Source organism: Dipodomys spectabilis, unplaced genomic scaffold, assembly GCF_019054845.1.
Source record: "Dipodomys spectabilis isolate Male_0828 unplaced genomic scaffold, ASM1905484v1 ptg000515l, whole genome shotgun sequence".
NCBI classification, from domain to species: Eukaryota; Metazoa; Chordata; class Mammalia; order Rodentia; family Heteromyidae; genus Dipodomys; species Dipodomys spectabilis.
In genome coordinates this window covers 1714944-1742265 of record NW_024871192.1, presented here as the reverse complement: position 1 = coordinate 1742265, position 27322 = coordinate 1714944, and the positions used below count along the sequence as shown (strand labels likewise).

At 39.1% G+C, this 27322-nt stretch overlaps 1 non-coding gene across 1 annotated transcript; it reads right to left on the bottom strand.

Annotated features, from left to right (window-relative positions):
- Window positions 1-15499: 15499 nt before the first annotated feature.
- Window positions 15500-15606, bottom strand: LOC122099479. The gene has a single exon (XR_006145940.1). It is a non-coding gene; the product is annotated as a U6 spliceosomal RNA (small nuclear RNA).
- Between the last annotated feature and the right edge of the window lie 11716 nt (window positions 15607-27322).

Sequence of the window (27322 nt, the reverse complement as noted above, 5' to 3'; positions counted from 1 at the left end):
TAGGACTTAAATGTAGTCGGTGATAAAATGGCTTCTTTATTGAATGTTAGGAAAAGCTGTAAGCAGTCCAAGAAAAGGGAGATTATTTTGTTGTTGTTGTTGGTTGAGGGACTTGATGTCTGGGCTTGGGCACTGGCCCTGAGCTCTTCAACTCAAGGTAAGGGCTCTATCTCTTGAGCCACAGGGCCTGTTGTGGTTTTCTGGTGGTTTATTGGAGATAGGAGGCTCAGGGGTTTTCCTGCCTAGGCTGGCTTTGAACGGCAGTCCTAAGATCTCAGCTTCCTGAGTAGCTAGGATTACAACTATGAGCCTCTGGTACCAGGCTAAAAATGGGGGATTTTTATAAAAGAAAATCCACCTCTTCACCTGTGTCTAAGTATCAGATATCACTATTAGAACACGGCACCCTCAACTCTCAGACATTTGTAAATTTTCTCTTTTCTTTCATGTGGGAACACTGCAGTCAATATCAATTGAGCTGTGGGACTGGATCAATTGTATGTTAATTGCTAGCATGTAAATCAAGAACTGTTACATCAAAACAAATAAAACCCTCAGTTGGAATAATTGTTTTCTCTTTTTATTACAAATCTGTGTTTGATTGCTTCCTAATGTGATATTGGACCTCCTAACAGAGTGATGACATTTTCTTTCTCTTCAGCAATTGGCCTTCTCCCACATGTGGTCAAATATTTAAGAATTCAAAGATTTCCATTAATAATTCATTAAGCTGATCTCTAAGAAAATGTGTATTTCTGGAATTGGTCTTCTGTCATATTCTTACATGCACAAGTGTTCTATGATTTATTTGTTCTACAAGGAATTTTATTATCCAATCTTTGTGTGATCAATTTTAGTCTCTCTGATCAGCCTTTCTGACCCTCTCTGGGGAATCTCATTTCAGTCTGCCTCATAAAAAATATATTAGTTATTAACTAAATGACTATCAGCTTCTGTTTTTTGCCTGACTTCATGTAGGCTGTGATAGCAGCCCTGACTGGCTGTACTTACAGGAGTTTTCTGTTTGTTTGTGTGTTTTTTAGAGATCTAGGATTACTATTCAAGGTAGTAGATTCTCTGTGCCCCAGTGATCCCCTGGTCTAGAGTCAATGGCTTTTTTCCTAAGGATACAAAAACAACTGACTAAATTTCTGTTTTAGTTGTCTCAAAATGAGGCAATCTGGATCCTTGCAAAGCCATCAATGAGCCTCTGTAACCACTTATAGAAATGGTCTATCAAGATGACTTTTCAAGGTTGACTGTGAAAAATGTTCATTTCCAAGTGACCACCATAAAACAGATCGCATTACTGGGAACAGACTTTTCTATGGAAGGTTGGCCTTCCTTCCTTGTCTTACGATAGATCAAAATATAATATTCTGCAGTTTTGGCCACACTGAAGCTACCAGCACAATTATGTTTTTTACAGTATTATTTACCATAGCTAAGGTATGGAATTAAGCCAGATTCCCCTCAGTAGATGAATAGATATAGAAAATGTGACACACACACAGACACTCCTATTTACTTATCTTCTTTCCTCTGTAAGGCCAGTGTTGCCCCCTGTATCCTCATGTTGTACATTACAACTTTATACTTGATCATCCAGTATATCTACTATCTTCAACATTGTGACCTAAATGCCCCAGGAATTCCCTGTCGCTTTACTTTTTAAAAAAATTCTCTCTAGTGAAGATGTTCTCCCAATCTGTGGGCTTTCTATTGATCTTGCTAGCTATGTCCTTTGCCATTCAGAAGCTCTGCAATTACATGCAATCCCATTTGTCCAACCTTTCTTTGATTTGTTGTGTTTCTGGGTCTCTATTAAGAAAATCTGGCCTATTCCAAGGAGACCCAGGGTTTCTCCTATTCCATCTTGTAATGTTTTTAGAGTGTCTGCTTTGACTCAGAGGGCTTTGAAGCATTTGAAGTTGATTCTGGTGTAGAGTGATATCTAAGGATCTAGCTTTAGTTTTCTACAAGTAGTTAACCAATTTTGCCAGCACCATTCTCTGAAGAGGCTGTCTTTCTTCCATTCTATGTTTTTTAGCTCCTTTATTGATGACTACACATACAATGGAGAAGTGTCTCATATCTAAAATATACCTGGAACTCAAAAAATTAAATCACTCAAAAACAAATCTTCAAAAAAACAACTGCCCAATAAGTAATTGGGCTAAAGAAAAAGAGAAACTTCTCTGAAGAGGAAAGAAGCAGGGCAGACACAGAAAGACATGCTCAACCTCCCTAGCCATAAAAGAAATGCAAATCAAAACAACAATGAGATACCACCTCACCCCAGTTAGAATGGCTATAATGAAGAACTCTAATAACAACAGATGTTGGAAGGGATGTGGACAGAAGGCAACCTTACTTCATGGGGAGTGTAAACTTGTTCAACCACTTTGGAAAGCAGTATGGAGGTTCCTCCAAAGACTCAACAAAGAGCTCCCCTATCACTCAGCAATCTCATTTTTGGGTATCTACCCAAATGATCACAAAAAAGACCACACTAAAGCTACCAGCACGACTATGTTTATTGCAGCATTATTTACCATAGCTAAGATATGGAACCAACCCAGATGCCCCGCAAGTGATGAATGGATCAAGTAAATGTGGTAAATATACACAATAGAATTCTATGTCTCCATCAGAAAGAATGACATTGCCCCATTTGTTAGGAAGTGGAAAGAGTTGAAAAAAATTATATTAAGTGAAGTAAGCCAGGCCCAAAGAAACATAGGTCCCATGGTTTCCTTTATTTGCAATAACTAGTATATGTCTGAGTCAAGCAGAAAAGGTCAGATAAGTTGATGTTAGGGAAATGAACCCTAAGATGTGTATTCAAATGTTTTATTTCTTTCTTGCAATTGTATCTAAAGTATTTATAAGATTTTTTTGTTGCTTTGTATGTCCCTTCCCCATGGTATAACCCCCGCTTTCATGGTATTTGATGTTGGTATAATTTGTGGAGGGGAAGGGAAAAAACAAATCGTTTAAATAGGGTTACAGGTGGACCCATTGCAACAATGAGATGTACAAGTCGTTATGTTGAAAATGAACTTTACAACTTTGGGGGAGGAGGAGGATTGGGTGGGGGGAGAAGGATGGGAAGGAATGGGAATGGGAAACAAAGGTGGAGGCTACAATGCTTGATAAGAATGAAGGGTTAAAGTAACTCCATTTTTGAGGCAGTGACCATTTGTTGCTTGTTTATGTCCGCTAGCAGAGCAACACGTGGTGGTAATCCAAATATCTGGTTGTTTGCCTTTATAAGCCCTGCAAATCTTTAGCTCAGGGCTCTCCTCCTAGGCTCCACTGTGTGGGAGTGTAGGATGAGGCCTGAGCTGCAGCCCGTCTAAATAAAACCTTGCTTTTGCATTTCAGAACGTCTGACTCTAGTTGGTCTTCTTTGTGGGGGTCCTGCAAAATGGTCACTACAAGTTAGTGAGGGCTCGCCCAGGATACCTCAAGAGACCCATGAGACCTCAGATTCCGAAGGTAAAACAGTGCTGTCAAATTTGTCTTGTCCTGTCGTTCCTCTCTTTGTCTGTTTTACTTTCATTTTTGTTTGTGAGGACGGCTTCTCCAATTCGTATTGTGTAAAGGGTTTTCATAGCGGATGCGCTTGCATGACAACCCTGGAGGACCTGGGAGACATCCCAGATCCTCTTGTGAGGGGGATGGTCCTTGAAACCCTGCCGTGAGAATTGTGGTGCATGGGTTGGTTTGGTGTTGGGCCAGAACTGACCAAGAGTGCCTCCTAACCGAGGCCCAACTCACTCACTGTGGGTCTGCTCCTTCTGCTTCCCTATTACAGGGGTCAGCGGACCAATTCAGGAGATCTCCACTTCGTAACCTTTTTTTTTTTTTTAACTGTCAGGCCTGTGTGTGTTTTGTTTGTACTGTTTATTGTTTTTTTGGACTGTACGACTAATGGGACTGGAAATCATGGGCAACATTCCATCTAACCCCCTAGACTTACAAAAAGAAAAAACTAAGAAAGAGGAAAAGATATTGTACCCCCCAGTTTTTCATGGAGATAACGTGGAAAAAAAATATTTCCTACCCCATACTCAGCTTCCCAAGTTCCTTTTGCAGAGCCTGAGAATGATCAAGAAGAGGAGGTAACTATAGAACCAGCAGCCGGACCCTCAGCACCTGCCCTTAATGTCTCTGAGGGGCCAGTCACTAGAGGAAGCCATGGGATCAGCTCCTCTCCCCCTTCTAATCCAGCTGTTTTTCCCTTAAGCACAGTAGGTCCTGTGGATGCCAATGGTCAACAGCAATTCTAATATTGGCCATTTTCTACCAGTGATCTATACAATTGGCGTACCCAAAATGCCCCCTTTTCTGAGAAACCCCAGGATTTAATTCGTTTGCTTGAAACCATTCTCTTTACTCATCAGCCCATTTGAGATGATTGTATTCAGCTTTTACAGGTCCTTTTTACCACCAAAGAGAGAGACCGTATCTGAGAGGCGGCCCGGAAACATATCCCTAGCCATCACAGATCCTGCCATGATCGCTGCCTATTTTCCTGAGATCTGACCAACATGGGACTACAATATGGTTGAAGGTAGGGAGCAACTTCTCATCTATCACCAGGCTCTGTTGGTAAGTCTCAAGGTGGCGGCTCACCGACCTACTAATACAGCCAGAGTCTGTGATGTTAGATAGGGAGGAAGTGAAAGTCCGGCAGCGTATCTTGAGCAGCTCATGGAAGCTTTTAGTCAATATACCTGGTATGATCTTGAGACCCAGGAGTCAGCTCAGATGATTATGTTTTCCTATATAAATCATTCTGCACCAGACATAAAGCAAAAGTTGCAGGCTCTAGAAAGACTTGGTGAAAAGTCTATTAGGGATCTAATAGACGTGGTGGAAAAGGTTTACAGTAAGAGAGAGACAGAGGAGCAAAGAAAGGAAAGGAAGGGCAAAGAATGTGAAATTGAGCATGAAAAGAGAGACCAGGCCAAGGAAAAGAGGCCAGATTTGTTGGACTTGTCACTATCACATGCCGTGCATACCTGGTTCACAGATGGCAGCAGTTTCATATGAGATGGAAAAAGGTACACGGGCACAGCAGTCACCATGGACACTAAGATAGTGTAGGCTGAAGCACTCCCCCAGGGACCATGTGCACAAAGAGCAGAACTAGTGGCAATAACAAAAGCCCTATGGATGGGAAAAGGGAAGGGATTAAACATTTACACGGACAATCGGTACGCTTTTGCTATCATGCATGTCCACGGAGCCATTTACCAAGAGAGGGGGCTGCTGACAGCTGAGGGAAAGGCTATTAAAAACAAACAAGAAATTTTAAGGCTTGTCCAGGCCTTATGGGAACCAGCAAATATTGCCATTATTCACTGCCTTGGCCATCAAAAGGGAACTGATTCAACAGCCAAAGGAAATAACTTGCACGATCAGGCAGCTAAGGAGGTGGCCCTCCATCCCAGAGGGGAAGTACTTACTCTAGTAGACGCAGGGCCTCGAGTTTTGCCTCCTGAGCCTCAGTACGCCCAAGAAGACTTGGAGTGGATAAAGAAAATTCCCATGCCCTATAAGCCCCCAGGCAGAGAAGAAAATAAAGACTGGTGGAAAACTGGTGAGGGGAAACTTACCTTGTCACAAAGATTGGGCAAGGGGATTCTTAAGAGAATCCATCAGGCCTCTCACATGGAAACCCGAAGAATGCAGGACTTGCTCCAACACTCAGAAGTAAAAATTAAGCAAGGAAATCAACTCATTGAGAACATTGTTAAAAATTGTAAAGCCTGTCAGCTCACCAATGCCCCCAATCTACCAGTTACAAAAGGATCTCGCCTCCGTGGAGATAGGCCAGATGTGTATTGGGAATTAGACTTCACAGAAATTTAAAGTGGAAAAGTTGGATATAAATATTTGCTAGTTTTTGTAGACACCTTTTCAGGCTGGGTTGAAGCCTACCCAACAAAGCATGAGACCGTGAACTTCGTGGCTAAGAACATCCTGGAAGAAATCCTCCCCATCTATGGCTTCCCATCCACCACCATCAGGTCGGAAAATGGACTGGCCTTGGTCTCAAAATTAAGTCAGGGAATAGCTGTGGCACTGGGGACGTATTGGAAATTACACCGTGCTTATAGACTCCAGAGTTCAGGGGAGGTAGAAAGAATGAATCAGACTCTAAAAGAGACCTTAACTAAATTGGCTTTGGAGACTGGCACAGACTGGGTATCACTCCTTCTTTTTGACCTGATTAGAGTAAGAAATTCACCCTATCACTTTGGCTGTACTCCTTTTGAAATAATGTATGGACATCCTCCACCCATTATCCCTAGCCTTCAGACTGGATTGCTTGCTCATTTGAGTGACACTGAATTTCTATGTAAACTTGACTACCTATAGCTTGTCCACAAAAGTGGCTGGCCCCAGCTTAGAGCATTATATGATTCTGCTTCTATTCCTACCCCCCATTTGTTTAAACCAGGGGACTGTGTGTTTGTTCGAAGGTAAAACTTGAGATTTTTGGAACAACGGTGGAAGGGACCTTACATGGTACCTCTGGCTACACCCACTGCCCTTAAGGTGGACAGCATTGCTGCTTGGATCCACTGCACCCATGAAAGACCAGCTGTCCCCATTGCCCTGGATGACCATGGGGAAACATGGGAAGTCTCTAAGTATCCTACCCAACCACTCCATATATAACTCAAGAAAAGAAAAATGGACTGATTGTTATTGGAATTGTTTCAATTATCATTTGCAGAACTCCTGGGAGCCGCTCAGTACAACAAGTGGAACTTTGTGCTGCCCTAGGAGAAGAGTGTTGTTTTCATGTTGACCATTCAGGAATAGCAAAAGACAACCTGGCTATGGTCATAGAGGGACTAGTCAAGATCGAGAGCTGTTGGAGTGTAGTTTTTGGCTGGAGCTACAATATTGTGTCTCAGGACCATAAGTCAAGGGGGGAAGAAGGGTTAAAGTAACTCCATTTTTGAGGCAGTGACCATTTGTTGCTTGTTTATCTCAGCCAGCAGAGCAAGATGTGGTGGTAATCCAAACACCTGGTTGTTTGCCTTTATAAACCCTGCAAATCTTTATTTAAGGGCTCTCCTCCTAAGCTCCACTGTGTGGGAGTGTAAGACGAGGCCCAAGCTGCAGCCCGTTTAAATAAAACCTTCCTTTTGCATTTCAGAACGTCTGACTCTTGTTGGTCTTCTTGGTGGGGGTCCAGCAACATGGGCACTACAAGAAATGTACTCATTATGTTGCCCATGTAATTGTAACCCCTCTACAGTGTTTTCACAATAAAAAATAAAATTCTTGGGAACAAAAAAAAAAATCATTTCTCTCTAAATCTTTGAGGTTGATGTGTGTGTGTGTGTATGTGTGTGTGTGTGTGTGTGTGTGAGTGTGGTTTTACAAAGATCAGAAGACATTTTTCTTCATTTAGAATACATCTTTCAGGTTATTGTAAATTGTGGCTACTGGGAGAAGACTCCTGATATATTAAAGAAGAAACAAAAATATATTGTGCATGCAACACAGTGCTTTATTAGTCTGTAGTTGAACCCTTAACCTCGATTTATATTTTGGCCGTTGTTGTGAATAATGTGAATAGCAATGAACTACAGATATATTTATCAGTTACCCAAAGAGAAATAAACACATGATCGGTGGGTCAGATATTTCAACTTTACATTTCTCTAGAAAACTGCATGCTACTTTCTACAATGAGAATATTAACCTGTATTTTGACTAAGAGTGTAGAAAATTTCTTCTTTTTGCTTATGTTGTGCTGAGGAATCAAACCCAGGGCCTCAGGCATGAAAGGCAAGCGCTCTACCACTGAGCCACCTTCCCAGTCCTAGAAAATTTCTTTTATCCACATTCTCACCAACATTATTACCTTTTTTTTTTTAAGGGCAGGTTTTTACTATGTGCAGTACCCCAGACTGGCCTTAGAATAAAATCCTATTACTCCAATGCCACGCATACTCTGGTGGAGTCTGCTTAGCATGGGAAACCAGCTTTCAGACCTGAGAATGAGGCTTCAAAGAGACCTATCTCTGAGTATTGGGACTTCACTGAAGTCTACCTCAGAGAATGGGGCTTCAAAGAGGCCTACTGCTGGAAAGGCTGGCAAACCCCTGGGAAAGATGTGTTTCTGTTCTTGCTTTTCTTTTCCTCACTGTATAAGAGTGCCTATTAATCTTTTACTGTTCCTGCTGCTCATTGTACTTACTCATGCTCAACGTTCCTTTATTCAAAGCTCTTTCTTAAGAGTGTTGACGACTCCAATATCTGATGAGTGTCTTAAAAATATGACTAACTCACCAGAGTTAAGTGCTACCCTGGAAGCCCCTCTTATGGAGGCTAGTAGACAAGTCATAGGTAAATATAAAAGTATTGGGGGTTTCACGATGTCACTTCAGCAGAAGGAATTGTCTGTAAGAGATTTACAAGAAGCTGTAGGCACGGCTAGAACAGAAAGAATGTATGGCAATTGCTGAGATAACTATTTAGGAGAAAGAACTTCCTGTTACTCTCTTTCATTTACTAAGAGACTTGCTAGATCTAGGGCTCCATGACCTTACTATTAAAGAAGGAACAGGAAAGATCTTATGGGACAGTTAAGGCCTCTATAGAAATAAGGTAATGGTTAGTTGGTGACAAACATCGAAACCCATTATATTTCTTAGAGATAAGCCGGAAACAAGTGCCTAACAGGCAACCAGCTGGTGACCACCCAAGAATGAAGCCCTGCAGCAAGATTGTGTAACCTTTTGCCCTTTCTCATGGAGACTTTTTGCTATAAAAGTTTGTTATCCTCTGCATTAAATCGCACTCAGCATCCACTCCTCTTGTGTGTGAGTTGTCTGTTTGCCATCTCCCCACCTATTCCAGTTCCTCCCCTAGGTGTCCTCCGTCGTCCTGACAGAGCCGGTCCGCCGCACCCCAATCTGCTAAATGCTTGGAATTACAAGCCTTTACCACCACACTAGGTTCCTTTGATTTTCTCGATAAGTGTTATAATAGTTATGAAGTAGTATCATAGTAATTTTGAATTGCATTTACATAAAGACTTCTGTTCCAAAAGCATTAAGCCAACATAGAAGTTGTATTAAGCACGACTTTGTAAACCCACTGGGTACTTTCATGGCTATTTGGAAAACAGGTCTATTCTGAACTGTTGTCCAATTTTAATCATTTCGTTTTTTTAATGTGAAAATAATGTACAGAGGGGTTACAATTGCATTCGAAAGATAAGTAGATTCCTTATCAAGCATTGTAGCCTCCTCCTTTGTTTCCCGTTCCCATCCCTTTCCATCCTCCATGCGCCCCCCACCCCCAGCCAATCTTCCTCTCCCTCTTCTCCCCTCATAAAAGTTTAAAGTTAGTTTTTCAATATAATAACTTGTACCTCTCATTGTTTCAATGGGTCCACCTGTATTCCTATTTAAACGATTTGTGGATTATAATGTGAAGGTGGGATGTCCTCTTCCGGTCTGGTCTAGTTGGAGTTCCAAAAGCTTCTTGTATCTGAATAGGCCTATCCTTTTGCATGTTTGGGAAGTTCTCTGCTAGGTTCCTGTTAAAAAAATTTCCTAGACCATTAACTTCTCTCTCTAAGTGCTCCAGTACACCCATTATCCTCAGATTAGGCCTTCTGATGGTGTCTTCTAAATGTTGAATAGATCTGTCATATTTCTTGGATTTGTCTTGATGTTTGTACGTTCTTTCTCTATAATATCTAGGCTGTCTTCAATCCCCGAGATTCGATCTTATACATGGTGTAACCTACTGTCAAGACTTTCTACTTTGTTTTTTATTTCTTTTCTTTCTAATTGGTTGGTTTTGTTCGCTTCAAATTCCTTGTTGGAGCTTGTTTTAAATCTTCTATGAACTTCTTTGCTTCCTTAATTTGGTGTTCAGTGTTTATTCTCAAATCACTTAGTTGATTGGTTATGCTTTCCTTGGACTGCCATTCCTTCTGTTGGGCTCCATTCAGCATTCCCTTTGTGGTCTCCCTGACTTCTTTCAGCTCTCTATTTATAGATTCCATAAATGCCTCTAAAGATCTTTGTCTATCTCATCTCGCTCTCTCAATTCCTGTATTACTCTTTGATTAGCTTCCTCACGTTTATGCAACTCCTGACTTTCTCTTTGTCTATTCTCAGCCAGCTCACGCAATTTGTGTCTATCTCTTTGACTGGACTCAGCCTGCTCATGCCATCCCTGTATTTCTCTTTGAGTGTTTTCAATCTGCTCATGCAATTCCTGTGTCAATCTTTGAGTAAGTTTCTCAAGCTCATGATATTCCTGTATTGACCTGTGGTTTGCCTCCTCTCTCTCCCTATCATGCTCACACTTAGTCCTTTGCAGGTTTTCAATTTTTTCATTTACCATGTTTACCAGCAGTGTTTGTATAGTTTTGGGGAGCTCTTCTCTGGATTATTCATTATCTGTTCTGTCCCTTGATTACATGAGTGGGAGTTTAGATACCCAGACATGCCATTTTTCTTGTGTTTTTCTGCTTGTTCTGCCGATTTGGGATGAAAGTAACAACAGTTTTGTGCTAGAACACTATCTTAAGGCAAGCATCATCCAAAGTCTGTAGTTGCACAGTCAAAAGTCCGCAGATACAATCTAGTTCAACAGATATATTTATTCAATATCAAACAACTATGTACTAATGGGGTATGAACAACAAAGAATAATTTGGCATACCAGAAATTATAAGGTTTAGGGAGAGATGTGGCTAAAAGTAGGAATAGAGGGATGTGGAAAGGTAAAAGGAGAGTTAAATTAACTAAGTCCTAATCTCAATAAGGAAAATAGTTTAGACAGAATGATAGTAGAAAGAGAAAAAAAGAAGAAAAAATAAGAAAAAGAAAAAAGACACAAGAAAGAATAGAAAAACAAATATTAAAAATTACTAATTGAAACACTTAAAATTTATGCAAATTTAGCAACGTAATATTCACAGAAGAACAAGGATAGGATGAGAGAAGGGGAGGGATAGAAAGGAGATGTGAAAAAGTTAAAAAAATGCTGAAAATATTATATAGGTATAAAGAGGTAGTATTGCTATTAAGAAACTTAATCAAAGAGGTTTTGAATTGAGTAATAAATTTCTGAATTGTGTACACAATGGAGGATAAGGTCTAATAATCAACTATTCGTATATCTGAGGATGAGCAGAACAGCAATTAAGTCACGCAAAAATGAACGAAAGAGGGAAAAAAGTGAAAAGAATGAGAAAGAAAAAAAGGATCAAAAGTTCATTAGAGCTAACACACACACACACACACACACACACACACACACACACATGCACGCACAAACATTCCCCCAAAATAAAAATTATAAGAGGAAGAAAAAAAAGGTTAACAGCAAACAATTTTTTAAAATGAAAAATGAAAAAAAAATTTAAACAAATTTTAAAAAGAACAAAAAATGAGTTCTTTGATTTTTTGGAGGGGGTGGGAAGATCCTGTATCTCCCTTGTGTCTGTAACCAGTCTCTTGTTGGAGTCTCTGGTCTGCTTGTGGTGTTTGATTTTCCTGGGGGTTCATTGGTTTCTTAAGTCAGTTTGTTTGAGCAGGCAGAAAAATGTTCTGCTTTACCCAGAATTTTGTGATCCTCATCCTAGGCTAGTTCAATGGGAGGGAGATCTGCTTTGAGTATCACAAAAGAGAGAGATGGCTGTTTCCTCTACTTTGGAGATGCTTTGATGAGGCTTGGTTCTGGGTAGAGTGGAGGCCTTTCAACAAGCAGTAGAGTTTCCCTGAGGGGCTAGCTTCTGAGACACTTGCAGAGCCTAGCCTGGAGACATTCTCAGGGTTTATGTTTACTGAATTTCAGTTGATTCTCAAGATTGCTGTAGGGAGGGGCAGCCTCTGGCTCTGTTTAGCCAGTGAAGAAATCAACACTTGAGGAGTGCAGAGCTTTCTCTGCCTGGGCTGGATGACTTTTCCCTGGGTGGAGCTGAGCCTGGTAGGTGAGGTCAGGTTCCTGTGACCTGCTAAATGACTCTTGTTTTCTTCCAAGGCCTGAGTTTGAGCTAGCTGCTCAGCTAGGCCTTTATAAGTATCAAAGATGGAGATCTCCAGTAGTGGGGAGGGGAGGGGTTGCCTTTCCTCCTCTGCTCCCTTAGAAGGAGTGAGGATGTCAGGCTTCTACTCACGCCAGAGTCTTGGTTCCTGGGTCGTCTGTGGTCTTCGATCTGCAGGATGAAGATGTCTGTTCCTTGTCAGTTCTTGCTGGTGTTGTGTAGAATCTTCTAGCCCGCTGATCTGGGGCCTTTGTCCCGGACTCTCTGTGTTTCAGGTTTGGTGGCTACGGCTGCCACAGCCACCGCCACAACCGCAGCTGAGCCTGCTGGCAAGTGCACGGACCTGTCCCCTTGCCTGGATTTTCCCTCTCTGGCCAAACTCTCTGTACTGTGATGGCACCCTTGGTATGATTCTCTTGCTTAGGACTGTTCACTGGAACACTTAAACTGCTTTCTATGAGAGAGCCTATGTACCCTCCAGCTTCTCCCCTACCATCTTCCCAGAACTCTTTTGAATTTTAATCATTTCTTGTTAATCTCATCTTTAATCTCTTTATACAAAATCAATAATTAATTCAAGGGAGGAGAAAGGAAAAATTTAAGCAAATCCTTACATTTTTCAATTTTCAATAACATGATATTGCTTATATCATTTTCTGTTTATGCTTTAGACTATATAATTCAATTTAGTTAGACCTTTCATAAGGCTATGTGTATTTTATTTATTTTATGTTGATTGTTCTTTCCAAAGCCTGCGTGTCTAATTTCCTTTTGTTTCTTTCAGTCTCAAGTAGTTCAGATTTTAAATTGAAGAATAAATTGAAGGAAGCAAACAAAAAATACAGTTCCTCTCATCTGATAATGCCTCTACAAGAATGAAGAAAGAGTTCATCCTGCTAAGGACCTATGATAGGATATCAAAAAGAGAATTCATTGTTCTAGGTATTCCCTATCTTTGCAATGCAACTTAAATGATATAAAACACAATATACTGCTCAGGTACTTTTACGTTTTATCTGTTTTGCACATTATCATATGGACATTACCTCAGTCTACAACATTCCTTCATTATTCTGTCCTTGATACTTTTACACTACCAAGGTATAAGATAACCAGTTTGATTTAAAGCATTTTACGTTGTACACCTGGCTTCCTTGGAAGCAGAGCATGGTCAATAGATCATATTCCTTCTGGTTGCTCACTACCTGTAATGTTTTCTGTAATATTATTGCATTTTATTTAGTATTAAAAATTATGGCTAAACTCAAAGCTCATTCATAGAAGTTTATGTTAAGTATTTTGCAAGTTTTATTTGTCTCAATTCTTAAGATAACATTTGCTATAATGCTAATGTATTACCATTTTAGTGTTGGGAAAATTTGTAATTAAAGGCACGAAGTGTACGGCCCAAAGACACACAGTGAGGAAGGAAATGAGTCACAGTCTCCAAAAGCCTTTTAGCAATACAAAAATTGTAGGTAAAATTTCTCCATTCTCTTACACTCTCAATTCAATATTCATATTGTCCTATAAATAATAGCATACCAAATATTGCCCATGATGATTGTTTTCTGTTACATTTTGTCTCCAACACAGACTGTGTTGGTGACATTGGGTTACCATGCACAGAGCTGAGCTTATAAATTGAGGTCCAAAGAGAGTCAAATTTCTTTTGTCCCACAGCTCCAGTATCCTTTTTTAAAAAGTACTAAAACTCTTAAATACCAACACTTACTATCTTTTAAGAATCTGAAAACGAAGTAAATTCACATATAATCACTCCAAAATGCTTTAAAAGTAGGAGATTATAAAACAGGCCCCCATCAAGTAAACTTTCTTCTACTTTTAAAATTATTCTGAAAGCCTTGCCCTGGCTGGTCACACCTGTAATACTATCTACACGGGATATCTACTCAGGAGCCTGAGATCTATGGATAACTGTTGGAAGCCACTCAGGGCAGAATAAATTCATGAGATTATTTTTCAGAAATTATAATGAACTAGCAAAGAGCCAGGAATGGAGATGTAGCTCATATATTAGCTCATCAATCTAGAGAGGAAAGGCCTAGCAAGACCTTGAAGCCCTGATTTCAAACTCTGAGCATGCCCATACACAAGCATATGCATGTGTGCATGTGTGCATGTGTGTGTGTACACATCCCCCACACACATTTATTCAAAATAACTTCATATCAGCATATCAGTGTTCTGCATTAATTTCTTTGTTAACGTTATTATCTGGGTAAAATAGAGGAAACAAACTCTTCTATATCAGAACATTTTTATACGTTTTTTTTTTTTACTGTGAAAATACTGTTCAGAGGGGTTACAATAACATGGGCAAGATAATGAGTACATTTCTTATCAAGAATTGTAGCCTCCTCCTTTGTTTCTCCTTCCCATCCCTTCCCATCCTCCTCCAGCCCTCCCACCCAATCCTCCCTGCCCCCGCCACCAAAGTTGTAAAGTTCGTTTTCGACATAATGACTTGTACTTCTCATTGTTGCAATGGGTCCACCTGTAAAAATAACTGCATAGAGGTGTCATATTTATATGAGCAAATAATGAGTACATTTCCTAACAAGCATTGTTACCTCTTCCTTTCTTTTTCTTCCACCATCCCTTCCCTCCCACCTCCACAAATACACTCCCCTCCCCCTTCCCCTGTCTAAATTGTAAAGTTCATTTTTCAACATAGTGTCTTGTGCATCTCAACCTGTATCCCTATTTAAAAATTTTGTATTTCCCTTTCCCCTCCCCAAATTAGAGAAACGTATACACAGGATGTAGGCACACCAACTTCAAATACAGTGAAAACAGGGGTTAGAGCGTAGGGGAGGAACATATAAAGGAACAAAAAAAAAATCACATCACACATTATAAGTATCTTAGAAACAATAGCAAGAAACAAAAAAACGACTTGTCTGGTTCATTTCCTATAATATCATCTTATCTGATATGCACATAGCTTATGATCTATTCTGCTTATCCCAGACATATATTAGCTGTTGAAAATAAGGGAAACCATGGGACCTATGTTTCTTTGGACTTGGCTTACTTCACTTAATAAATTTTTTTCGAAGTCTTTCCAATTCTTAACAAATTGGGCAATGTCATTCTTTCTGATGGAGGCATAGAATTTCATTGTGTATATATACCACATTTTCATGATCCATTCATCTTCTGTGGGCCATCGGGGTGGGCTCCATATCTTAGCTATTGTAAATAATGCTGCAGTAAACATATTTGTGCTGGTAGTTTTAGTATGGTCTTCTTTGTGATCATTTGGGTAAATCCCCAAACGTGTGATTGCTGGGTCATAGGGGAGCTTTATATGGAGTCTTTTGATGAGCCTCCATACTGCTTTCCAAAGTGGTTGAACAAGTTAACACTCCCACCAAGAATCAAGTAAGGGTCCCTTGTGGCCACATCCTCTCCAGCATCTTTAGTTGTAAAAATATGGAATGATTCAAGAATTTGCATGTCAACCTTGCACAGGGGCCATGTCAATCTTCTCTGTATTGTTCCAATTTTAGTGTATGTGCTGCTGAACTGAGCACAGAGCATTTTTTATATATAAAGTGTAATTGATTTTCTTAAACTAGACAATTCAAAGAAAAGTAAGTTTTGAAGAATTCTCGTGAAATTTTAGAACCATGTACCTCTTACATAAGCACACATTTAAGAATAGTCAAGATTGACATGTCAAAACAAAATAATCCCAGATATTGTTGTTCAAGAGATGTGTAGGATCGGGGAATGGGGGGAATTGGGCTGGGGGGCAGAGGAAGGCTGGGAAGGGATGTGAAGGGTAAACAAAGGAGGAGGCTGCAATGCTTGATAAGAAATGTACTCATTATCTTGCCCATGTAATTGTAACCCCTATGTACAGTATGTTCACAAAAAATAAAAATAAAAAAAGAGATGTGTAGGAGGACGAATTCAATTATTCTGTATAAGGCACCTGTCATAATGAACACTGCGGCAAGTATTAAGGTTTGTTAAAAGTTTTAATGTTTTAAATATATTTAATTTTGGGAATTTGCTTATATAGGCCAAAATTATGACTGTTTGTCAGGTCATACAACTTTTCTATAAATATTTAAGATTTATGGTAGCAGACATATGCTACTAAAAAGTACATTTCAGAGTTTATAGAAACATTACTAATGAGATGTTGCAAAGTCTTAGTGTAAAGAAGCAGAGTGAAGAGTTAAGACTTTGTTAACTGCACAGTTTCTCTTAAAACTTTAGGGCTTCCTTACTTTATATCTTATTGAGGAACAAATGATGATATAAGCCATATACAAATGATGAGATGAGTCATAAAAAGCAATCTTAGTGGGTAACTTTAAAGACTACACATAGCCTATAAAACTCTTGTTGAACATCATAATCTTATTCAGTGTTAAATGTACAGGAATGTAAGAATAGTAAAATCAAATATGTAAGTATACTTCAAATACTGAAAACACTGGTAATTCTTTGATATTTTATTTTATTAATCATTAAGATTTAGTTATTGTGTTTCTTTATTTGTAGTATTGTTTCCCTTATAATATAATAAAACTTTTTGATATTCATCATCAGGAGGTACTTTGAGAAGGTTACTGGGATGGCCAAACCATTTTTTATAGTTGCATGTGAATTTACAAAAAGCAAAATTAAGAACAAAATATTGATTAAAAAATTATCAAGTACAGTCAGAATCAGGAGGGATGATAAATGTCCACACTTAAAATCTTAGCCCTAGGCTGAAGCAGTGATATTACAGAGTTGAGGTCACAAAAGTGGGAGACTGTTTTGTTTTGTTTTTTACTTTGATTTTGTTGGCCATGGGGTTGAACTCTGGGGCCTGGTTGCTGTACCTCAGCTCAAGGCTAGTGCTACCACTTGAGCCACAGAACCACTTCCGTTCTTTTCTACTTATGTGATGCTGAGGAATCAAACCCAAGGCCTCATGCATGCAAGGCAGGCACTCTACAACAGCCACCATCCCAGCTTCTGATAGACTGGGTTTTAAAAATTCATCTAAACAACATTTGATTTCTGCTTTGGGTTATATAATGAAATATATGAATATCTTTTCATAAATTTTGTGTATTGTTATACTTCTAAATTTATACTAACCCCAGCCACTTTATTCTTTTCAAAGTCATGAAATATCTCTGAGAGTTTGCTAATGTGAAAATTGTTTTAGCATTTTTAATTACTTCTGAGTCATTTTTATTTTTTATTAAAATCTTTTTATATTTTGGGTTGATGGATTATCATACATCAAATACCTTAAAATGTACATGTAGAGTCTAAAGATAACAGTATGTGTATTCTCATACAGCTCTTTTTTTATCCGTTATGCACTTTCAGTATTATGATATTTCTCCCACTTTCACGCTCTCTCATGTCCTCTCTTTCTCTTTCAAGCTCCATGTCTGCTACATAGAATTTCTGCTGGTCTACTGTTATCCTTGAGGATCCACTGGCTTTTTGGGAACGTGATGGGGACTAACATTTTCCCTTGCATTCTTTAAGAATTATGAGTGACGTGATATTATTCTTTGACATTGTAAATGGCAAAACAACAGGTCTAGGAATTACTTTTCACGTTTACTACTATTACAAATTTTATCTCATATGAATCATTTGGATGGATATGATATTTTAACTTGGGCTGGGAAGGTGGCTCAGTGGTAGAGCGCTTGCCTTGCATGCATGAGGCCCTGGGTTCGATTCCTCAGCAGCACATAAGCAAAAAGAAAAAAAGCCAGAAGTGGCGCTGTGGCTCAAGTGGTAGAGCGCTAGCCTTGAGCTGAAGAGCTGAGGGACAGTTCCCAGGCCCAGAGTTCAGGCACCAAGACTGGACCCCCCCCCCCCAAAAAAAAGATATTTTAACCTGTGACCTAAAAGTTCTTTTTCTTTCACAAACAACCTTTGTCTTTGATTATCAGTTTGTAACTACATGTAATGAAAATAAAGCTCTCCTATGTAAAATAGACCGAAGTTGTTCACAGGGATGAAAAAGAAGGTAATGACGGAAGTGAGTACAATAGAGCAAGGTCCTCAGAGCAGTTTATCATGAACACTTTGTGAGAATGACAATGTTCTGGGAACTACAGATTAAGTCACTGAACAAAGATATATATGCATATATATGTATATGTATATTTATTTATATATGCATATATGTGTGTATATGCTCATAAAATTGTACACATATATGTTACTATACACACAAATTCACATATACATATACACATGTATACATGCACACATGGAGAAAGACACATAATTACAGCCAACACAAATTTCATTAGTTGCTGAAAATGCGTTAGATGGAATGCTTGGAACAAAATATGTTCAAGATGTATTTGTCTCTAAGAGTTCTTTTACCACTCCTCTTATCTCTTAAAAGTGGTAGGTTTTGACAGATTGGACTTGCAAAATGCAGTACACATGATAGCAAGTTACTCGGAAATATCAGTATGTAAAGATCATATGTTGTCTCCCTGATCCCCACGGAATGCTTGCTCTTATACACACTCTCAACAACCAAAGTAACAGGAGAATATCATGGCAAAGAATAAAATTATAAGCCTTTAAATGGCATCCTTCTTTGAGTTCTTTTCCAACAGCCAACATAAATTCCTAAGCAGATTAGTGAGTCCTCATAAAACTGGACTTCAGGTCAACAGGTAATCAACTTATGTGAAAAGTCCTATGAGAGAAATGCTGACTGAGGTCTCGCTGATTTTCTGGCCAAGAAAATAAGAAAAGAAGAGATTATTTTTAATATATTAAAGTTTGAGAATAATTTGTAACCTGTCAATAAATGTGTAGAACACAACTAAACCAACTGACAAAAAAGGTGTCCATTTCATTTATATGCTCTTGGACTTGGTGAGTGATTTTACTTGTGTCTACACAAGGAGAATCAGCATAAATCAAGCCAGCATATTTTTATTTAATATACAAAGATAGGATTAAGGTTGACCCATTGTAATAATGAGAAAATAATAATGTAATAATGTAATAATAAGACACTTTATGAGAGAGTGGGTGTAGGGATGAGTTGAGGAGGTGTGAAGAGAAGGGATGGTAGGGGGAAAGAAAGGATGGCGTAAAAATGCTCAATAAGAAATGGACTCATGCCAGATGCCGGTGGCTCATGCCTGTAACCCTAGCTACTCAGGAGGCTGAGGTCTGAGGATTTTGGTTCAAAACCAGCCAGGGAAAGAAAGTCCGTGAAACTCTTTTTCCAGAAAACCGGAAGTGGCTTTGTTGCTCAAGTGGTAGAGCGATAGCCTTGAGCTGAATAGCTGAGGGACAGTGCTCAGGCCTAGAGTTCAAGCCCATGACCAATAATAAAGAAAAAAATTGTACTCATTACCTTACTTATGTAACTGTAAACCCTCTGTACAGTATCTTTACAATATAAATTTAAATATATATATATTAAAAAGATACAAGGAAAACTTTTGTACTTATAGGAAGTTGTATTTGTCACTCAATATCAGTAAGGTATTGGTTTTAGGACCACAGGCATATTAAAACATCAGATACTCAACTACTCTACATGAACACAGTATATTATTTACATTAGAATCTGTCCACAACCTAGTGCAGTGTAATTGCTATGAAAATTTGTACAACATTCTATGTTTGTTATAAAAAATCCAAGTATATGCACTGTCAACAGATACAAATTTTTTCAGATAATTTTTGTCTGCATTTTGTGAATGGAATTGAGAGCACAAATTTCATCACCAAGACTGGTCTGCAAAATGTAACAAAAAGCTAACACAGCATCATTGAATAGTACTGAACTCCAAGGAGAAGTACTTGGATTGAGACATTATAAGAAAGTGTTAGCATGCAAGTACTTTTTAGAAATACATCTGCTAGATTTCTCATGGAGAGCTTTCATAACACTTTGTGAAACACAAGCCAGAACCTCACTGAAGAGTAAATGGTTTTTCATCACCTTTCTGTCATACTCAGTCATTATCAATCAACATATAGCTAATCTTGAATAATCCTTTAATGAGAAAATGTTGATGGAGTGTTTATATGCAGACAACCTCAGAAGGCTAAATTTTTCCAATTAGGATAGTCTGTATTCTATGATCCAGCAGAGAGAAAACTAGGTAAGCATCCATTTACAACCTTCTGAATAATTCTGATTCTGCCCATATCAGTTATCTATCCATACCTGTGCCCGAGTGAGAGGATTTTAAATGACTTTAGTGTTTTAAAATTTAAATTTAAATGTGGAATGAAATTAGTTCCAATGCATTACCTTAAGATATTTAGAAACAACTAAAGGTCTATAAGATTTTTTTAATTTGAAGTGGAGGGATATTGGAATTTGGTTCTCTATAGTTTAAGCAATTTGCAAAAAGAATTGGCAAAGTAAAATTTACATTTGCAGCAGACTTGGCACTTATTAAATTTTGTATATTGAAAAGAGCATAAGCCTCAACAATATGCCAATGCTATCCTGTTATTTATCTCTAAAGGTTTATGCTTCTGGTCTCTTAATATTAAAACCAATTTTTTAAATCTTTAGCTAGTTGTGCAAAGGGGTTTCACTCCATCATGTCAGTGTGGAATAGAGTGTATGTACATTTCATTGTACAACACATTGGATCATTGTTAATCTTTCCACTTTTTTTCCTTCCCTTTCCCCAACCCCACCTATCCCTTCAAGTTTCCTACTTATATTCTCACATATGTACGTTGAGTGATCTGATTATATTAGTCCAACATTTCCCCCTCCATTCTTCTGTCCTACTCCCTTTAAGCCCAGTTCCTTATTTAAGACTTATTTCAACTTCATGGTATTTTGTAAAATATCTCTTTCTTTGGCATTTGGCTTTGGGCTTGCCACATCCTCACTTCCATGTTTGATCTACATAAATGAGGCTATTTCTCCACATTTCCAATCTGTGAATGGCTGAGATAGGTCTCTTTACTATTCACCTTCTGTCCTAAATTTAGAATTGGACCTTCAGGGCCATCAAATAGAGCTTTTTTACTTTCTACACACTGAAGATGGAAGGAAAATAATTTCCATGCTCTCAATATTATGCTATCCATCATGAATGTCCATCACTTATCACTTCAACAGTCTAAATTTAAAGTTATGTTTTCTGCATTATATTCACACATTTTAAGTGAATACCGAGGACAATTTACCTACTATTGGAAGTTCAGGGACGATTTTCAATTTCTGATGATAGAAACAGGAGTCAGTTTTAATTATGCAGAATCCACTATGTAGTGAGTGCTGTAGTCTTCTAAATTTTCAATAAATTTCGAGTTACTTTTTATTAATAACTGAAAAAGTTTTATTTCAATATTTGAAATGCTGTCCCAATTATTTTAAAACTTTCACATTAAGTTAGAATGAACCCCTCCCCCCCCATTTCCCCTACTAGTTCAGGTTAAGTCTCCTTTGGCTTTATACTTTGAGGGGATGAGGGTAAACAGATGAAGGTAAACAGAAAGATGATCATTGCTCAGATATCTCCTTCCTCTTCTGTTTCTGCTATTCTGTTTTCAATTTTTATTTATTTTTTATTGTGAAAATATTGTACAGAGGGGTTACAATTACATGGGCAAGATAATGAGTACATTTCTTATCAAGCATTGTAGCCTCCTTATTTGTTTCCCCTTCCCATCCCTTCTCAGCCTCCCTGTTTCTGCTATCCTTGTAGAAAGGAAGACTGGAACAGGGAACAAGAGTAATATTTGGGCAAGGTAGCATTCCTGGCATATCAATTATTGTTTTTCAGAATCACTTAAACTGCTTACTCTTGCCTTGTCTCTAACAGTAACCTAACTGTGGCTTCCTTCATGAAGGAGTAAGCACACTAACAGGTTTTACATGTAAATTTGTATTTTATATCTCAGCTTACTACCACCAAAAATAGAAAGCTTTGGTTAAATAAATGCAAAGGCACTGATTGTTCAACAATACCTTAGTGAGGAATAGCAATTCTACTCAGCTCCCCCCTCCTCTTCTATTCTTCCTTCCCTTCCCCTCCCATCACTTACCCTCCCTTACCTTCTTCTTTCTTTATGTCTCTCTCCTCCATATTCATTTCTATCTTCTCTCTTTTTCTCTTCCAGTAGCAAGTGATTTGGTTTATCTGGCAACACATACATAATTGAACAAATATGTTTTCTCCTCTTTTTGTGAATATTTATTATTAAAAAATGAGTTCTAGCAGAGCACCAGTGGCTTACAGCTCCATACTAGGTGGGTTCAAATTTGACAATTGTAATTCAAAGCTATTCCAAGTAGATAAACCTAAGAGATTCTTTTCTCCACTTGTGATAAAAGGAAGAAGTGAAAGTGTGGTTAGGGAGGTAGAGAATAAGCATTGGGAATTAAAGCCCAGATTGTTAGGTTTTTAAAGAGTAGTCGAGTAAGAACCACACAAACACGAGGTATTCAGGAAAGGGGTAAGTTTATTCATCATTCCCTCTGGCACCAGGCCATGTTGGCCCTCCATGCGGCAGGGAAAGTCCTGGGAAAGACCTGGAAAAGACCTGAGAAAGAGAGCATCTATGGCTGGGTTAGGCCTTATCTAGGGTATGGATGGAGAAAGGTGTGGCCACATCAAATTCAGATATGAACTCAGCAGATGCAGATGTGATATCTTCCAGGAGTGCTAGTTGCCTAGGTAACGCAGGTACTGGGAGGAGACTTTGCTTGGAGGAGGGTGGAATCTGCTTGCTATCCAGAAGCAGACCTTATATTCCAGCCTTTTAATAATCATGAAATAGGGTGCGGATCCTCTCTGGCTACTTCCTGCTGACAAGGTGTGTCGAAATTAGGGGTAAAAGGCTGGACTTTGGTCCCATCCCAGAGAAGGCAGTGAGCTGCAGCTGTCCCTTGGTGAGTGTGAGTCCTTTAATAAAGTCTGGAATAGGCAAGTCTCTTGAATGAAGTCTAGAGAAAGTTTCATGAGGCATTGAGGGGCTGGAAAAAATTATTAGAGAGCAAATAAATGGCAAGTGGAAGGACTTGGGGCTTAAAAATGTTGGTAGAAATGTCCCTATCTTGTGACTAGGTAGAGGAGAATTCAGGTAACAGAGGCAAGAATGTGAATTCCCATCCAGTTAAAAGGTAGACAGGTATGAACATTAGATGGCAGGCTTCTTACTTATATTGACCTCCTGGCTCTGGTTAATTTTGAAAGGGCAGGCACAAAATGGCTGATATGACATCATCTCCTCTTACTCCTCTCCATGGTCCCTTGTTCCCCAGAATGGCTGAGTCTAGGTGATTGTCTCTGGGATGAGTTGTCTCAGTGAGTATTCATGGAGATTTGAACTCAAGGCCTGGGCACTGTGCCTGAGCACTTCTGCTCAAGGCTAGTGCTCTACCATTTTGAGTTACAGTACCGCTTCCAGTGTTTGGCTGGTTAGAATTAAGAATCTTCAGCCATACTTCCAGCCTGGCCCTTTGCAGGTTAGTTGGGAGATGGAGTCTTAGGGATTTTTTCAGCCCCGGTTGGCTTTGAATTGCAATCTTTGTCATGAAAACTCTTTATTATTTCCAATTAATCAACATGGCGATCAAATAGAGTAAGTAGAGTTTACCTGGTCCTTACCAAGAATTGACCAAATAATATCCTGCCATAACAAAACTCGTTAGATGTGAGAATCTTAGCACAGATATGCCCAATATTTTAGAATCACGTAGTCAGTACTAGAATGCATAACACAAAACCAAAAAGGCAAAACTCAAAATCTAAATTTTTTTACATTAATATTTAGACATCTTTGCTAACAAAGCACATCAGATACTTGGACCTCAGTTACCAGGGTCTGAGAAAAGAGCAACTTGTTAGCAAGGTACAATAGAGTAGATGGATGGAGGAGTAGTAAACTTGGTGGAAAGGTATGGGTCAGATAGGACCAAACCCTGACCCTACCATGTGGCCAACATGGCAAACTCACGATGGTGAATTTCTGAAAAAATGCAAAGAAAGCCTGAACAAATAGATGAAGCCTAGATTGGCTAGTCTTTGATAGGGAAGCTAGAGGAGGTCCTCTGGACCCAACTCTCATTACACTCTTCAGGGCACAATCCAAAATGGTGTAGAAAAGAAAGGGAGAGATACACGAAGTTGGACATAATTAGCAGAGAGCAAAGAGATCCTGAAAGTGAACATACTTCTGACCGTTTACCATTGCAGAGGCAAAAATTGACTAAATCTGAGAAGAGACTAAAAAATTAGGTGCTCTGGCTATCCAGGGAATGCAGGAGGCATTTCAGAGGGGTTTCATGGCACTGGAGTTACACACAGCTCCCCATTAAGGGTGTAGGAGAGAAAAATAATCAATGAGTGAAGGTGGGCGTATCTGATGGAAGTGGACCCACAACTTACCACTGAGCCCTCTATTGGGGAGTGGCCAAGCAACCAGAGTCAAGTGCCCTGGGCTCCAGACATGACTGGACTTTCAGTTAAAGGCCTAGCAGGTTCTTCGGCGTGGAACCACATCTGGAGAGAGACTGAGCGACAGAGAACCCTTAGAGAGTATTTCACTCACCAAAATGTACAAGCATGGAGGTGGATGCAGAGGCCAGCAAGGAATTGATTCACTTTGTCCACAGCAGACAGACCGGTTCCCAAAAGGCATTCAGAACTGTGGTATTTCTCAGAGCAAAAAAGGGAAAAACAAACAAAAGAAAGAAAAAAAAGGAGAGGAATCCCACCTTCTATCCTGACTTTAAGCCTTTCGCGGGTTCAAATGGCACCATTTATGTTAGGTTTTTAAAAAGAGGTTGCTGAGTAAGAACCACACCACACATGTGGTATTAATGTAAGGAGTAGGTTTATTCATCATCCCGCTGGCACCAGGCCATGTTGGTCCTCCACGCGGCTGGGAAAGGCCTGGGAAAGCCTTGGGAAAGACCTGGAAAAAGAGCACGTCTGCGCATGGGCTAGCCTTCTCTAGGGAATGGGTGAAGATAGGTGTGGCCACATCAAATTCAGATGTGACCTCAGCAGATGCAGATGTGACATCTTCCAGGTGTGCCAGTTGCCTAAGTAACACAGTTATTTGGCGGAGACTTTACTGCAAGGAGGATAGAATCTGCTCTCCATCCAGGAGCAGACCTTACACAGGTAGAGCGCAAGGCAAGGAATTCAAGCCCCAGTACCAGCACAATGTAAAAAAAATGAGTACTTTATCTTTGAAAAGGGATATTTCTGGGGCTGGCAAGGTGGTTCAGTGGTAGAGCGCTCGCCTTGTATGCCAGAGGCCCTGGGTTCTATTCCTCCACACCACATAAACAAAAAGAAAAAAGCTGGAAGTGATGCTGTGGCTCAAGTGGTAGAGCGCTAGCCTTGAGCTGAAGAGCTGAGGGACAGCACCTAGGCCCAGAGTTCAGGCCCCACAACCGGACCAAAAAAAAAAAAAGGGATATTTCTCCAAAAATTCATACCCAGGAAAATTTTCAAGGTCAAAGACAGTTTGAAAGGCTCTTTCACATCTGAAACTGATTTCTCTGTTTGAGTCACATTATGGAAAATAGGAATCACACTTCACATTAAAAAGTATGCACATTGTTGAACATTTTTAATGTTCAACAAAATGTAAGAATTGTTTATATTTTTAATGTAAAGGAAGCATGGGAAAGGAATTCACCTCATTGGGTTTATTAGGTTTGACTAACTGACAGACTTTTGCAAGTAAATGAGGGTCTGTTTACATGTAAAGAAGTCCATACAGATGGATTTCTATGAGGGAGAACAAGCTAGATGCTGTCCAGGTTTGAATCAAAGTAAGTTTATTCCTATGAAATGACAAAGAGTAGCTCATCTCATAGAATTCTATGGGAACAGCAATTTCAAAAGGTTTAAAAAACCCCTGTCTATGTTGTGAACAACCAAGTTTTCACAAACAAAAAAGAATTTCCTGAGCCAAAAATATATGTTAGAGCAAAAGAAACTATGTTAAATATAGTTAATGGCTGAGGAACAGGTGTAAAAGAGTTCTGTAATAACAACTAAACTATAAATTTTTCATCAAGTCCCTAACAAGAATCTCCAAGATAGGCCTTGGTAAATCTGTCATAGAGGACTGGGTTTATGCAATTGTCAGTTTTGTTTAGGGTCCAACATCTTGTATGGTCGCTTTGTTTGAAAATCGCTCACACCACATGCAGTGTCTGGAAAAACATGCTGTCTTGCTAGGCACCTAAGGGATTTTTGGTGCCACTGTGAATATTTATCGTTTTACTTCTTGTAATTATACCTGTCAATGTGAAGTCCTTTTGTGATAAGAATAATGGCTTCTGGAAGTGGTATGGTGGCTCAAGTGGTAGAGCACTAGCCTTGAGCTGTGGAGCTGAGGGACAGCACCCAGGCCCAGAGTTCAAGCCCCACGACCGTCTCTCTCTCTCTCTCTCTCTCTCTCTCTCTCTCTCTCTCTCTCTCTCTCTCTCTCACACACACACACACACACACACACACACACACACATATTTCCCACTTTGACTCATGTTAGGTTCCTGACATTGGATATCACACAATCATCTAATAATCAAACTTTCCTCCCCAGACATAAAATATATTCATACTTCCACACAAACAAAAACACCAGATCATTCAAAATAATGAGAATAATGAGCCATCTACTCCATGATTTCATTCATTCATGATGATGCATTTTTCATATCATAATTAAAAATCTTTTTGAGTCTCTCTGATTAGTAGACAAAAGTATGTTATCATATAATAGAAACTGTAGGTAAAATTACTTTTCCCTAGTTAACCTTTAATATATCATATCAAAGACTTCTCTTTGCTTCTTGCAGAGTCTGTTTCTGGCATTTTGCCCTAATGTCTAATAAATGACAAAGGACATGCCATATTCCTTAATTAATTTTTCCTAAAAGTTATGCTATAGAGTTAAATCTGATTTGATTACTGATTCTAAATTAACTTTTCTCAACTACTTGTATTATTGTTTATATTGCTCCTAAACCATTTGAAATGTCAAAAAGAACTGGATGTTCACCTTAGCAATGATTGTGAATGGCAGCAATGTTTGTGGGTTGATAAAGGACTTGAATTATCTGGAGTGCCTAAAAGATGGCAATGCTATTTAAAGGGCTGATCATATAGTAATCTTTTAAAGTGTAGTCTTCTTATTTCATCTAAGAAGATAAATTTATGCTTTTCATCACATTCTCGCCTGTAAAGCATTGGAATCATTTCCTTTGTACATCATATGCCCTGCTGCTCCTGTAGTGAA